Source organism: Sceloporus undulatus, chromosome 5 (assembly GCF_019175285.1).
Source record: "Sceloporus undulatus isolate JIND9_A2432 ecotype Alabama chromosome 5, SceUnd_v1.1, whole genome shotgun sequence".
NCBI classification, from domain to species: Eukaryota; Metazoa; Chordata; class Lepidosauria; order Squamata; family Phrynosomatidae; genus Sceloporus; species Sceloporus undulatus.
In genome coordinates this window covers 7549852-7560191 of record NC_056526.1, presented here as the reverse complement: position 1 = coordinate 7560191, position 10340 = coordinate 7549852, and the positions used below count along the sequence as shown (strand labels likewise).

General features: G+C 41.2%; 1 long non-coding RNA gene across 2 annotated transcripts in view; it reads right to left on the bottom strand.

Annotated features, from left to right (window-relative positions):
* Positions 1-5667: 5667 nt before the first annotated feature.
* LOC121931472 overlaps positions 5668-10340 on the bottom strand; it is a 155936-nt gene continuing 151263 nt past the window's right edge. For both annotated transcript variants that reach the window (XR_006104142.1, XR_006104140.1), the window contains one exon: positions 5668-7195. This is a non-coding gene — a long non-coding RNA (uncharacterized LOC121931472). The remainder of the gene's footprint in view (positions 7196-10340) is intronic.

The window sequence follows — 10340 nt, the reverse complement described above, 5'->3', positions numbered from 1 at the left end:
GCTTGATCACGCCATTCTCCCGCAAGCTTTCCCCATATCCTCTTGCAATAGGGACTGACCGAGTCCCATTGCAAAGCAGTACAAGTTTGTATTTTCTTCTCACCTTGAGCTGTGTCCCTATGTACCCCTTCCCATGCATCCATCCGTCCATCCATCCCAAATCCAATCAATGTTTTGTCACTCCAAAGTTAAAGCCATTAGTCACTCCAGGATCCTTTTATTTATTTCCAGGATACACACTCATCCCTCCATATTTGCGGCTTTATTTGTGGTTTTGATTAATATGTTCTCTCTAGGAATATCTAGGTCCTCCAGTGCAACTCTATGGTCAACTTTAACTAAAAGTTTCACTGAAAGACCTACGGATTCCTAGAGAGAATACTCTCCTAGGCCTTTGTAGCTCCTCCAGTTCTATGGTCAGTGTCTGTCGGATGTTGACCACAGAGTTGCACTGGAGGACCTAGAGATTCCTAGAGAGGTGTCCTCGCAGGTAAAAACATGGTGTTTTAGTTATTTGTGGTTTTTCCATATTCACGGGGGTCTTGTGCCCCTAATCCTAGCGAATATGGAGGGACAAGTGTATATCCTGCCTTTCTCCCACCGTGGGATTCAAGGCGGGTTACAATATATTAAAAAAGACAGAGCTAAAACATTGATTACAAATGTTAAAAAATAATTAAATACTACTAACATTAAAACAGATTAATAGTTAAAAACAGTAAAAATCATTAAACATTAAAACAGGACACATTACTCAAATAAAACCTACCCGCCAAATGCCTACCTAAATAAAAATGTCTTCAGTTGCCAGTGGAGAGCAAGCAGGGAGGGGGACGACCGTGGCAGGGAGCTCCATAGTCTGGGAGCAGCCACTCTCCTGAACTCTCACCAACTATATGTATGAAGGTGGTGAGACTGAGAGAAAGCCCTCTCTTGCCAATCTTAGCGCTGAGGCTGGTTTGTATAGGGAGATACGGGCGGGTTACAAACCGCCATAAAGTACGCGCGTACTAGGGTTAGGAAGGGCCGTATTAGGGTTAGGAAGGTTCTTACCTTCCTGACGGCCCTTCCTCCCAGTACGTGCGGAGCGCATACTTTTTCGCGGCGCATTTCGCAGCTCCTTTTTTGCTGCGCGGGGAAGCCTCGCGGTCTGGCAGCTGGGGCTTCCCTACGCAGCAAATGGCGGCGGCGGCAAAACGGCCCCTTGAGGGCCGTTTGTAACCCGCCACGGTGTTTCAGATAGTCTGGACCCAAACCATTTAGGGCTTTAAAGGTCAGTTCCATGGGAAGATCAGGTCTTTGTTACATTGCAGGATAGCACCAAGTACTCCTTAAGCTGCAACACAAGACAGACATATCCCCACCACACGTGGTCACTTTGCTGCTACATACCAAAACTGTCCTGGAAACCAGAGCTCCTCTCTTTGTATCACCCTCAGACCGTGTCTGAGCCACTCTCCATCTTCTGTGGAATTCCTTCTTTAGGACTGGTAATTATCAACCCTTCAGAGTCCCAATTTTTCTATCCAACCTTCACACGTTTCCGTTAGCCTTGTATGGTTCTATAGCTGCACTGAGTTTGTGTGCATGTTTGAACATGTCGAAATAAAACTTTGAAATTGAAAACAAGAGTCTCTCTGCAGTTAGTTCTGGTGTACATAGGTGGTATATGTAAGTGGAAAGAGCCTTTTAAGTTACCCATCCTCGCACAGGCCTCCTGTTGAGCTAATAATGTCCCCAAATATCAAAGTGGTGCTTCATTGTTGGTGGGTTCCCCAAGTTCCCCCATTTTGACGGGTTAACAAGCCTGAACAATCCATACAAGCCTAGATAACTAAACTGAGACCATTGTACTTTAATATCATGAGAAGACATGACTCAATAATGAAAGGCAGAAGGAAAATGGGAAAACCACATTACAGGTTGGTTGATTTAGTCAAGGAAAGCATGATCCTAAGTCACCTGAGAAGGGCTGTTGATAAAAGAGAGACTTGGGAAGTCTTCTCAAAGTTGACTTGACAGCAATCAACAACAAAATGCTCCTGATTTCAAACTCATGTTAAAAGAAAGTTTACATCACAACATATGTATATACACATATATACAAAACCAAAAAAACTCAAACAAACATCCTTTGTTAATCTGATTTCATAAGATTCTATTTACTTTTTATTCTTGCCTTTGATTCACCAAATAAAAGTTATGTCTCAAGCAATTGCCTTTCCCCCCTACATTCTTATTATTTAACCAGCATGTTCACTTATCTAATTCAATCATATCCACCAATTTAAACAACCAGTTTTCTATTGAGGGAACCTTTGAGGTTTTCAAATAGCAATATTTTGACAGAAGTTAGCAGAGTACATATATTTTTTTATCACATTTGACTATACATCAGCCCTTCCATTTCTAATTTATAGGAGGGGAAATTAGTTCCAGGCCCTTCCTCTTTGTGCTTCACTGGAGTTCACTGCAGAGGTAGGACTTCATTCTGTGTTTTGCTGTTCCAGCTCTTGATGGCTGAAACAAGCAATTTCACCATCTTCCTGTGCCGGCGTTCAAGCCTTGCTTCCATGGTGACATTCCCCAATCACTATAACCGATTTCAAATGGTGCTAGAAAGAGAAATAGACTCCGAACACCAGAAGAAATCAGTCATCCTTTAAAGGGGCTATTGGAATCTGCAGAGGCAAAGACTGACAAATATAATTTAATATGCACCAAGAACTTTGAAAGTATCTCATTTTTAAAAGAGAACATTCATTATCATAAGCACAGTTATGTTTGATTAGACTAATATAATGGAATTTTTGCTCATTCAACAACTGAAATAAAAAGCAGACTCACTGGTAGAATTAAAACACTTGCACAGCTCAGCAGGCAGCTGAAAAGCTGGGGCACGACTGCATTACATTCACCAAATTCAGGCCTGTTACAGACATCCAAAATAAAGCTGCTTCAAGTCACAGTGGAGGTATGGTGTTTCAATGATGCATGCGTCCTAAGAGTCCAGAAGCCACACCAAAGCCACGCTCCTCCACTGTGACTTGAAGCAGCTTTATTTTGGCTGTCTGTAACAGGCCTCAGTTTCTTTTGAGCTACAGCAGCACACTTATTTGTGTGTTGTCAAAACAATTTCCCCTTTGCTTAGCAGATCAGCTTATTTAGTTTTCGTTCCCATCAGCTTTGGACTGTGCTTCTACTTGCAAGCTGACATCAAAATTCTTACAGATCTGGATGATGGAAGATGTCTTTATTGCAGGCCAAAATATGGCAATAACTTAATTTCCTAAGGTGTCACAAGCAATGCCTTTTGAAAATAAGTTGATGAGATATTTTGGCTTGCAAAAAAGGTGCCTTCCATCATGCAGGGTGCCTTACACCATATGATGTTCAGGGATTACCCCTTTGGGTTGGAACATAATTCATTTTCATTAGAATCATCTTCGGTATTTCAAGATGCATAGGTTCTTTTAAAATATATTTCTGTGATGTGGAATTAAATTGAGGACCAACTTTATTGGATCCTGCATGCTTTGCCTGTTGCCAAAAGACTTGTACTCCAAAGTTTGACGGGATAAATATTCACCATCAATCTTTCAAAAAGTCCATCAATACTTAGAAGACCTTATTGCTTTATCTATGCACGAATGTATATTTCATAGAGGTAAATTTCACACACATTTTCTGAAATACAATCAACTTATATTAATGAACATATCTAGCCTCTCTTCATATCTTATGTATTCCCCTTCCCCCATTTATTCTTTACTTTTATTTTTTAAATGGTCACATTTTTAAAACCAAGGATTTTTTTAAAAAATAAAGTCACATACATGCTTTTAAAAGAGTTTGCATCATATAATAGACACACATTAAAGGCAAAAAATATGCCAAGATGGATCCATATTCTGTGTCCCATGTGCCACTGCCACCTCAATGAGGACAGGCATACCGCTACTATAAAGTGAAACAATTTAACTTCTCACACATAGACAATTCCTAGGAGAATATTAAATTTTTTGGTGATTTTTCTAAGCAAACAGTTTGGATTATTCTTTCTTGGTTTTTGCTACTGAAGCTTTACTACTGAAAACTATCTGTGAAATGCAGATTATAAATCTTGTTTAAGTGGGGTTGTTGCAAAAAAGCACCACCACATTTTATCAGCTGTCTTAAATCTCCTTGTCTTGGAATCCACAGTCATTTCCTGGGGAGACTTAAAGGGCAGCCATTCTTCCTCCAAGAACACTGATTTCAAATGGTGCTAGACATTGTGTACTTAAATCTAAACCACCATATGAAACCAGCTTCCTGAGGGAGCTCCAGATGGACTTCCTTTTGGTGCGGAAAGAGTCCACAGCTTGACCTAGAAAAAGAGATGTTAGCACATGCTTTTTATTTATTTATTTAAAGAAGAGAAGCTTCCTTTTTGCCTGACTACACAAGCAACCAAGAATGAGGAAGCTGACCTCTTTGAGTGAATCCATCTCCCTTTTTCATCTGCGGACCAAGGGACCAAGAAGACACCAAGTGGAACATGAGCTCTCAAATGAAAAAGCAAAACCTGGCAGAGTCCCTTTTCTGAGCTACACCTCTCAGAATCTCCAGTCAACATGGACGCTGAAGTTATAGTCCAGAAAAGGAAATTTAGCAAACCACAGCTCAACAGCAGCTGCAGTAAAGGCAAAAGCTGAATCTACACTGCGGAGTAAATGCAGTTTGACACCGCTTTAACCGTCATGACAGGGATCCGTAGCTTTGTGAGATGTTTAGCCTTCTCTCTAAGACATCACATTGGTACCACAATAAACTACAAATCCCAGGATACCACAGAATGATGCCATGACAGTTAAAGTGGTGTCAAACAGCCACAGTCTCCACTGTGCACAATCTTCTAATGTATTTAACAGGTGCAAATGGAGGCTGCTCACGATGAAATAGTAAGGATTAGCAGTAGTACTAGTGAGGGATACAGCATAGTTAAGACCACCAGTACTAAACTGGACCAGAAACAACTTGTCCCTATAGCTTAGTAGTCTACTGTCTGAATGGTCAAAGGACTCCAGAGAAGTTTACATGTATATCATGAATAATTTTTCTTCCTCTTACATGTTATAATTTCTAGCAGAACCACAGTTTGAAAAGTATTTTCAAGATGATAGTTCTCAACCTTTGGCCCTCAATATATTTTGTACTTCAGGTCCTAGAAGTTGTTTTGGCTGAAGCTTTTGGGAGCTGAAGTCCAAAAGATTGGAGAACCAAACAATCCTCTACTGTGCCCATACAGTAGCCAGTGACCTCAAATCTTGGTAGCCTCTTCATTCATTTGGAGTACCAATAATTAGCTCCCTGGCCAGATATGTCCCACCAGACTCACTTCATCCTTTTTAGTTTGTAGTTCCTATGGACAAATGGTTTATGGGTGGTGACATTAAGATAGCACCCTGCCAGAATCTGCTAAGAAGCATAGGAAAGGGGGCCAGAGCAATGAAACTAAAGATACATATTACCAACTGTTAGCTACCAACATGGAAGACTTTCAGTGTGATCTCTTGTAGTCTTGAGCAAAGCCCAAATGCCTTATCCATCACAGTAATCCAGGTCTGGGTGTATCATAGCTTTGGTGCACAAGTATCTTTAAAGAAGTATGCTTTGCCTTGGTTGTTTTCTTTCCTTTTTGGAAATCTTTATTCCTTTGTTCACATCTTATCTTGCAACCTGTTAAGAGTCAAAGGAATTCAAGGTCTCTTGGCCCACAGCTGGGCAGTTTTTCTCCATTCCCAACAGAGGTTTCAACCACAAGAATTTCTTCTAAGTGAGGAGCAATCCATCAATTTACTCTAGCTAACTTAAACAGCAACTGTGTGCAGCATTCTGGAGGTGATGACTCCAAGATTAATCACAAGGAATTCAAACGGGCAACCTCCTGGAAAGGCTTCTTGCAGGGGCAGCATTTCCACATGAGACATTTCAAAAGTATGAGCGTAGTTCCGTTCCATTCCTTTCCCTCACTTTCCCCCTGGCTGAGGGACGTGCAAATGTGGTTTGCAAATTATAGGGTGATTTTCTTCCTTTGCAATCTCCCATATGGGTCAGAGTAAACCTCTGTCATAAAAGCCAACAATTATTCTGATGCACTTAAGTCAAATGACTCAATTTAGTTTTTAAAGAAATAGGCATGGTGTTGCTCCACTCTATCTTTCTTCCTTTGCCACTGTACTATTTAGTTCAACCTTTGCTTCTCTAACAATCTCGGCTATTCGGAAGGTTCCAGCAGTCTCTAGCATGACTCTACCTACTCTCCTTTGCCGGTCCCTAGATCACAGAAATGTATGAGCTGCAAGAGCCCTTGTAAAGGAACTAGTCCAGCTTCCCAGATGATTGCAGAAAATCCAGAGCAAGTACAGCATGCCAACAAGAGGAGATCTTTACCATACTTCCAAGTCATCAGCTCCATTCTCAAGCTTTGCTCATCATGAAGGGGATTCTTATAAGATCCAGCTGAACACTGAACTCCTGTAATAACTGTATATTTGAGGGAATTTCAGCAAGTGTAGCTTGTTACAAAAGTCACACCTGTTGAAACTCCTCTTCCATACATATATTAAAGGGACAGGGGTCAGGTTCTTAACTTCTTGTGGATGCCTGGATTTTATTCTAGTTCTGCTCTATGAAAAAGCAAAGTACAAGATATCCCATCTCCAAACATCTCCACAACCAGACTTTTTTCCTTCTAGTCCAGAATCCAGAATCATGAATCCCCCTCCAGATGTTGCTGATATGTACCTCCCATCCTTCACCATTCACTATGCTGGCTAGGGCTGCTGGGAATTGCAGTCACACAGCATCTGGAGGGGTGTGTGATTGCTCTCCTCAAAACCTATATTTCCTGTTAGACCTTTAGCTTCCTATTTATAGGGCTGAATCAAGGAAGCCACTGCCCTGACCTTCATTCTCTCCCCACAATCTTCATCTTCTCATAATTTAATTCAAAGCCTGTACAACACTCTTATCAATGAATTTCAGCTGTTTCTGCTTTGGGAAGTAAAAAGAAGATTAAAAAAAAAGAGAGGAAGTACAATCCAGATGTGGGATAAAAATGGTATCTCCATCTCTTTCTTGGTAGCAACTGGATTCTTTGCAGTGTGCCTCCTTTTGGCAAGAGTATTACTCGCAAAGCAAACATCTGCACCTGAAACAAAAAAGAGAGGGAAAAGTGTCATCACATTATTCAAATTACATCAGCAATACTCTTTCTTGTCTTCTATCCTCACTTTTCAGTTCAACCAGGGAGGATGAGGTTTAGAAAGAGAAGCAGCAGCACCAAGCAAAGTTAATAGCAATGCTTTGTCTCAGAGTGGAAAGGTGAAAGAAATTAGTTTTTGGGAATGTTTTGTCTTTGATATTCCAAATCTCATCTGAGGGTGGAGCAGATCCTCGGGGAGCCTTTAATCCCTTTCACTCTCCTTTTGGTAGATTCACAAATAAAGAGACTTTGAATGCTCAGGATATTCCTGCCACTTTGGGAATCACATAGTGAACTCTGAAAATCAAAAGGGGAAAAAACCATTTCGGCCAAGTAGAACCATTCAGAATGCACAATTTTTATCATTTCTCCCATTCTTAATGTTTGCAATCCTAAGGCCAGGTAAAAGGTGCAGATGAAAAGCAGGCCATGGAAACCCACTGGGATGACCGTGGGCAAGTCATGCTTTCTCAGCCTCAAAGGAAGGCAAAGGCAAAACTCTCCCTGAACAAAACTTGTCAAGAAAACCCCATGGTTTTAGGGCCACCATAAGTTGGAAGTAACTTGAAGGCACACAAGGACAACAGACAGAAACTGATGTTCTTTAAAGTCAGGCTGGAAGCTTTTATAGGGCCAGCTAGAACCCTATTGACCCTTCTCAACATCACTTCACTCTGCAGAACTGGAAGCTGCAATGCTACCTGCTACTCGGCCTGGCAGCACAGTAGAGCTGGCCAGCAATTCATTTTCCATTAGATTAGTAGAAAATGTATGTCCCTGTCCAAAAAGTCCAACTCAACCATTTAAGAGAACAAGAACAGAAGGAGCCATCACTGTTGGGTTTTGCACCTGCTCTATAGTCATCTGGTAGGGATTTCAGGAGGCAGAAGGAACTTTGTAACACCAGGAGCCTGTGCTTGAGTTTTCCTTTTCCTTCCTCACCAACTTTTCCTTTGGTAACTTGTCTTTTTATATTATGAGCCCAGACTGAAGAGATTGTCTGGCTGATTGACAATGATTGATATCTATCCCATCTAGAAAGACTGAATGCTAGTAACAAACGTCCATACAGCCAATGGTGGTTTGATTGTTGGACTATGACTCTAGAGACCAGGGTTCAAATCCCCACTCAGACATAGAAACCCAGTTGGCCAAGTCACACTCTCCCAGCCTCAGAGGAAGGTATAGCAAGCCCTCTCTGAAGAAATACTGCCAAGAAAATTCCATGATAATTTTGTCTTAGAGTTGCCTTAAGTTGAAAATTACTTGAAGGCACATAATAATGCAAGCAAATCATGTCATAAAAATTCAAATTATGTACTGCAATGAATTATAGGGTTGTCAACTGACTTACAAAGAATGATTGGTGGATTAATCACTTGCCTTTTGGCTGACTGACTATTTTTCAATGAAAAAACAACAACATGTTGCCAAAATCTCAGTGCAAGAGTCTTCTTGAGATGTTGCAGGACATATAGGATCATTAATAGCTCAATCAAATAAAAGCTACTATAATCTGCCCTCTGTAATCATACAGTAACCATTTAGGGTCCACTATACTTGAGACAAGTGGGAATAGAAGAGAAAATTAAACAAATAGGGTCTACCGCTAAAAATTGCAACATGGAAAACACCTGGCTTAGAGTTCCAACCAGGTGCCTTTCTGGGATATTCAGTTCCATCTCTCCTCTTCACACTCAGGTTGGCTTGGGATTTCCATTCCTGAAATAGCCAAAATCCTAGGGCCACTATGCTGTTTGATTTTAATTTGCCCCTTGGTTCTCCATTACCAAAAGGAGGGTGTTTTCTGTATTCAGTGGTGCAGCTACTACAACATGGGCAAAAATGAGGGCATTGTCCCCTGAAAGTACTAATTCTGCCCCCAATTAATTCTGCCCCAATTACATTTCCCAAGTCTCAAAATTTCCAGCATTGCAATAACTTAAAACGTCAGTTGAACATATAGAAATGCAGTTTAGGCATCCAAAGAAAAGAGAGAATCAGTGCAGCATAGTGGTTTGAGTGTTGGGCTACAATTTTGGACACCAGTGTTCAAATCCTGGCTTGGCCATGGAAACCCACTGGGTGACCTTGGACAAGTCACATGCTCTCAGCCTCAGGGGAGGGCAATGGCAAAATCTCCTCTGAACAAATCTTGCCAAGAAAACCCTACGAAAGGTTCGCTTTAGAGTTGCCGTAAGTTGGAAATGACTTGAAGACATCCAACGCACACACAGTTACTAAGGGCAAGCAAATATACCATGAGTCTTCAAACTAGGTTTTTGGGCTTTGTGGCCATGTTTTAGAAGAGTTATTCCATGTCTTCAAATGTTCAAGGTGCGAGCGAATGAATGTCACACTATCAGCAATGTTAAAAATTTGGGACCAATATTTCATGGGTGGCACAATTCTTATTTGGTGAGAGTTTACTATTGAAAATAGTGGTGTTCCAATGAACTGGGGTGGGGCTGGTGCAGCCCTTCAGATGTCTTTGAACTGCAGCTCCTAGCACTCCTTATCAATGGCTGGGAGTTGCAGTCCAACAAAATCTGGAGGGCTGCATGTTCCCCATCCCTGCCCTATACCAATGCCAGGGAATTTCTTCAAGCCTGAGGGCCATACTGTAGTTCAGAAACTTCCCCAGAAATTGCATTCCAATGTTGGGCTGGGCAAAAGACGTGGGCCCCAAAAGATCTTCATATTTCAAGATAAAGTCTCGGTTGCCAGGAGCTAAGCCTCAGGAGCAGGATTTCATATAATAGGAAATGAATGCATACCAAAATGCAGAAACCACCATGAGGATGTTGTCATCAGAAAATGGAGAAGGTCATTTAGATAATCTCACAGTGTAAGATCCCTGGAGGGCTGGATTCAGGACTTGAGATTTCTAAACCTTCCAGTACCTCCACTTCTTGATCATAGACACTGGGTATATTCCTAACTGTGGAATTTAAAGCAGTTTGACACCAATTTAATTGCCATGATTCTGGAGTTTATCACATGGGACAATTCCTGTGCAGAAACTAGATTTAAACAACCCGCTTTTTCACATGATGTTTGGGGTTAACCTGAACAGAAAGTAGAAAAAAAC